Raw genomic sequence first — 5,101 nt, 5'->3', positions numbered from 1 at the left:
CTATTTGACAAGAACTTTAAGTCTTTGAAGAAAGAAATTGAAGAGGACACCAGAAAATGGAAGGACCTCCCTTGCTCTTGGATTGGGAGGATCAATATAGTAAAAATGGCAATTCTACCAAAAGCAATCTATAGATTCAATGCAATCCCCATCAAAATCCCATCAAAATTCTTCACAGATCTGTTTTTCCATATGAAGGAAACTTACCTGAGATATCTGGACTGCGGTGTCTCCCTTCGCCCCCAAGAGGACCATAGCAAGAGGAGACGCTCACGGGAGAGAAGCATACATTTTTTGAAAGGGTTGTTCTGACAAAGGATCTTTAAAAGATGGATGGCAAAGTGCCGTTTGCTTCAGACAGAGTGTTCATGATGCAGAGTCTGGATGCAAAGGAGAAATGGTACTCAGTCCAGCGCTGGAGGTTCCCTGATCTGACTCAGGGAAATCTGGGACTCTACTCTTGGTTCTCATTTCAAAGCTCCTAAGTACTTAATATTTCAAATTTAGGTTTTATTCTCAGTCTCATTTCTTCCAATATTAAGGTTATTTTCTAAGTGTAGTCAGGGCAGCAGACTCAGCTAGTGCTTGTCCCATTTGCATGGGTAAAAGGTCAGCTCATCATGTCTGCACACACAGGACACTGCTGAGAGAGGGGGATTCTAGTTTCCTTCCATACAGTCCAGTTTCTCTCTCTGAAGATGGTTAAGTCAAGGATGAAGAAAAGAAGGGATAAAAGAGGAAGGGAAGAAAGAAAAAAACAGCCATGAGCATCCAGATCTTCTGGCCTGGCTTCAGCAAAGCTGGGTTCTGTGTGTGCCTGCGAAGACTCCTCTGAGATGTCCAGGTGTGCATTAGACAGTGTCTCCATGTTTGCAGTTGCTGCAGGAAAGACCCTGAGGTGCTGATTGGGACCTTAAGACAGTCTGATATCATCAGCTCTGCTGTGCAGCAGGGGGCATCCACCTGCAGTGGCTGCTCAGGTGGCCTTGATCACCTGTCCAGGCTGCTTCTCTATTCAGCATGCCTCAGTCCTTTGTGAATGGATGGCTTGGCCCAGACTAAAGGACTGCTCTTACCAACCTAACCGAAATCTGAGTCCCTGCACATCCCATGACTGTGCTCTGGCTGTTATATGACCTTTGAACACTGGGAGTTTGTTCCAAAATGCTTTCTTGTGTGTTAAAATACAGATCACTTACCCTAGGGAGCCTCAGAACATCACAACTTATACTTACCCTCTCCCCGGACAGAAAGACACAGCATCCTGAGAGAGTGCCCAGGTCATTTTATTCTTCTCCATAATTCTCCCAAGGCTATTCAGGGAAGTTGGCGGCTGTTTTGTTTCAATGACTTACCCTCTGCTTGGTCCTCTCTTCTGATCTTTTTGCCACCCCTACAAACTTTCCCATCCTTATGTCCCTTTTGCCTTAAATCTGAATCCTTAATGTAGTGTTTATTCCCCCTGAGAAGACCATTTATCCATCACTGTCAGTGAGTTCAAGTTATCCAGCTGTCCCTGTTTCAGTGGAAAAAGACAACTTCAGGGTCCCTGCTGTGTGACTAAAATCTTCCTGTTTCAACCATTTCTTTCTTTACTCCTAAGTGCACTCCTTTCTCTTACTGATTGTAAGTTCTTTGAAGGCAAGGGAGATGTCTGGCACCCTGATTCCAAGCCCTTGAACTACGCTCATGATAAAGTTTGGGGTTAGAGTGCTCAGTCAACATGTGCCATTTTAAAAGTGGGAATGGGCAGTGCTCAAATTGGAGTAGAGCCTGCAGCTCTAAAAAGGCCCAGAAGAAAGAGGCATTAATTTGCAGATCCTTAAGTAGAGGGCAGAGGTAGTCAAATGAGCTAGGTGGTAGCATGTGAGAGGAAGCAGGACAGAAGACAATTGAGAAGGCCACTAAGACCCTGCAGCACCTATACTTGACAGAGATGGATCAGTACAGCTCCAGGACCCCAGCAATAAGATCAGCGTTACTACCACTGTCCAGCCGGGGTTTCTAGTCTGCTCTATAAAGACCCACCAGACACCACCTTTCCTCTATCCCTATCCTAAATCCCAGGTTCTGGAATTGCATTCCTGGACTCAGTTTTGTCCTTCTAAAGGTGGCCTCTACATCACCCACAACCCTGGACTGAGCCAGACACCCTCACCTGCCAGTATCACAGTCTCCCAGCACGGTGTTCAAGGCTTCAGGTCCCAGAGTGCTGCTTTGCTGCCTTCCCTGTCCAGGAAGCCTCTTTATTCTCTGCAGGGTGTGGACTTCATGAACAGGGCCCCAGGCTAGGGGAGGAGGAAATTACCTGATCTCATCCAGGTCTGGCCTCTGCTTGGTTGGGACAGTTGAGGGTTGGGAAACACATGAGTCCTGGAGAAAGAAAAATCTAGTGAGAACCTTAGGTCTCTGGCGGGCAGGTAACATGGGAGTAAGTTCATAGGATGCAAAGAGCACACAGTGGCTGTCCATGGTTGATCCCAAACTTCTGTTCAGTCCAGGAATTCAGCTGTGAAGGTGTTTGCTCCAGGTGTCCTGTTAAGTCTACCCTAGGGTAGACATACAGAATTCAGATGCTAACTTCTAGAAGGGACTGTTGTAGGATATTTTCATAGCACTCTAATACTCCAGAGACTTCCAATAAAGTTTACATTAAATCAAAGGTTTGAGTTAGCTACTAATTGACCAAAAATTAGCCAAAGAGGTTTTGGGAACCAAGAACATATAGAGAGACACAGGAAATAGAAGGGAGGGATTTAGAAAGGTTCTTTTCTGGATTGAGGAAAGAGAGATGCTTTCTGATCATTCAGGTTCTTACCTCAATATCTGATTCCTGAGGTTTTATTAATAAAGAATAATGAGACAAATGCTTCAAGAGACTTTGCCAACTGTGTGGGGATGGGGAGGTGTAGACTGTTCCATTGGAGGGTTCCTCCTTGCAAAATAACAGAAATAGACACTGAGCCAAATTAGTACAGGGCATCGTGTCCTCCATCCCTAGACAGGACACATTGCATTTGCAGGCCCCCAGGAAAATAGACCTCTTCTAATTTGGTATCTTAGGTGTTCCACCTTCTTTAATTTTTAAAATTAGAGTAATATATTTTATGTATTTGTATGTTTTGCCTGCATGTATGTCTGTGCACCAGGTACATGCCTGGTGCCCAGAGGGGGCAGAGGACAACATGAGATCTCATATGTGAGAGTGTTTCTTAGATCCTGGGGATGTTTGTCCACCTGGCCATGCTGATAAAAGCTTAGAAACCCGGTGTCAGGACAGATGCATTTATATCTGAAACCCTTGTTTTTAAGGCACTGATTCATCCTTTAAAGTATATATATTCAGTGGCTATTAGCTTACTTACTCACATCTGTTTTTTTCATTTGAAAAAACAGCCCCCAGAAGGAATGGCATTATTAGGAGGTGTGGCCTTGTAGGAGGAAGTGTGTCACTGTGGAGGCAGGCTTTGAAGTCTCAGATATGCTGAAGCCATGCCTAGTGAGACAGACCACTTTCTGTTTCCTTCAAGAATCTCAGCTACTTCTCCAGCTCTTTAAATGCCTTCAAAGTATTGCTTTTGAGGAGAAAATGAACACCAGGAAGTGGAATGGAGCTAAAGCCCATGTTTAAAGAGCTAGATAGATTAAGAAATAGAAGAAACTGAATGGTGAACTCAAGGCAAGATCCTGTTCAGCTAAGTTTCCAACTTGTGAAAAGGAGTTAATGAGAATCTTAGAGCTGGGTGTGGTAGTGCACAACTTTAATACCAGCACTGCAGAGGCAGAGGCAGGCAGATCTGAGTTCAAGACCAACCTGGTCTACAGATCTAGTTTCAGCCAAGCTTAGGGAGTAAAGGTGGAAACAGAAAGCTGGTGAAGCTGTAATTGAACATGGGGCTCTTTTTATCCCCATCAAACAGCAGAACTTGTCACCTTCAGCCTTGTGGTTCTGCCTTTAGAGTTAAGGATAGAAGAAAGGGGATATGCCCCAGAGAACAATGAAAGCCATTGAGACCAGGCACGTGTTAAGGATGTCCCCGAATGGACGCTTAGAGAGAGAACTGTGTGAAGCTTTGAAGGTGAAGCCTGGATTGCCTTGGAAACCCCCAAGATACTGGAGATGCCAGAGTTGTGGGATACCCGATGAAGAGAGCTTCTAACAGTGAGTAGAACCAGCCCAAGAGAAAGAAGTGTGTTGCAGTCAACAAAGCTGAATGGAGTTGGAGATCTGAAGAGCATTTTGACATCAGACATGGAGATGCAGTTTTCCCAAGGGGTTTTCAGTCTTGCTTTAGTCCAGTATTTACTCACTATGCTCCCTTGCCTGTATTTAGAAGGGTGATGCATATCCTGTTCCATTATGTGTTGAAAGTATGTGACCTGTTGTTTGATTTTGATTTTATAAGAGATTACATGAATCTCAGAAGATACTTTGAACTTTAGACTCTTAAGTAAGTTTGAGACTGTTTCATGCTATGGAGACTTTTGAAGTTAACTGAAAGCATTTTTGCATAATGATATAGCTATGAGCCTTTGGAGGCCAGGGAGAGGAATGTGATGTTCTGAAAGAAAATGGGCCCCATAAGGTGTGGCATTATAGGAGGCCTTGCCTTGTTGTAGTATAAGTGGCCTTGTGACACACTCAGTCTAGAAAGCCTTCCCCTCCGTGTGCTCTCCTTCCTGAGTTATGGGTGCCAAGCCTTCCACCAGTCTCCTCCTCCCAGAAGCTTCCTGGTGCCATTGACTTTTCCAGGGCGTTCATTTTCTGTGACTTGGCTTCATGTGTCCACAGAGGCTGCTCTCACTCCCTGTCTTCTAACCCCTGGCCCAGCAGGAAATGACTTCAGCTGAAGGGACTTCAGCTTGAGGCTTTCTTTCTCATCTTGCTTGAGGGAAAGGTTAGGTCATTTACGTGCAGCATCTGCTTCTGTCACCCTGTGCTCTCTACCCTAAGGGGCTTTCAACATTCCCTGTCCCTGTCTGTACTTTGACCAAGAATTTCTGACGACTTCTTCTTCTTCTTCTTCTTCTTCTTCTTCTTCTTCTTCTTCTTCTTCTTCTTCTTCTTCTTCTTCTTCTTCTTCTTCTTCTTCTTCTTCTT

At 44.7% G+C, this 5,101-nt stretch overlaps 1 pseudogene; it reads right to left on the bottom strand.

The window, feature by feature from the left end:
- The window catches only part of LOC101997069, a 10,295-nt pseudogene extending 9,427 nt beyond the window's left edge, over positions 1 to 868 (bottom strand).
- Between the last annotated feature and the right edge of the window lie 4,233 nt (positions 869 to 5,101).

Source organism: Microtus ochrogaster, chromosome 16 (assembly GCF_000317375.1).
Source record: "Microtus ochrogaster isolate Prairie Vole_2 chromosome 16, MicOch1.0, whole genome shotgun sequence".
Taxonomy (NCBI): Eukaryota; Metazoa; Chordata; class Mammalia; order Rodentia; family Cricetidae; genus Microtus; species Microtus ochrogaster.
Note: the sequence above shows the minus strand (reverse complement) of the source record. Positions and strands in the feature narration are given on the sequence as shown.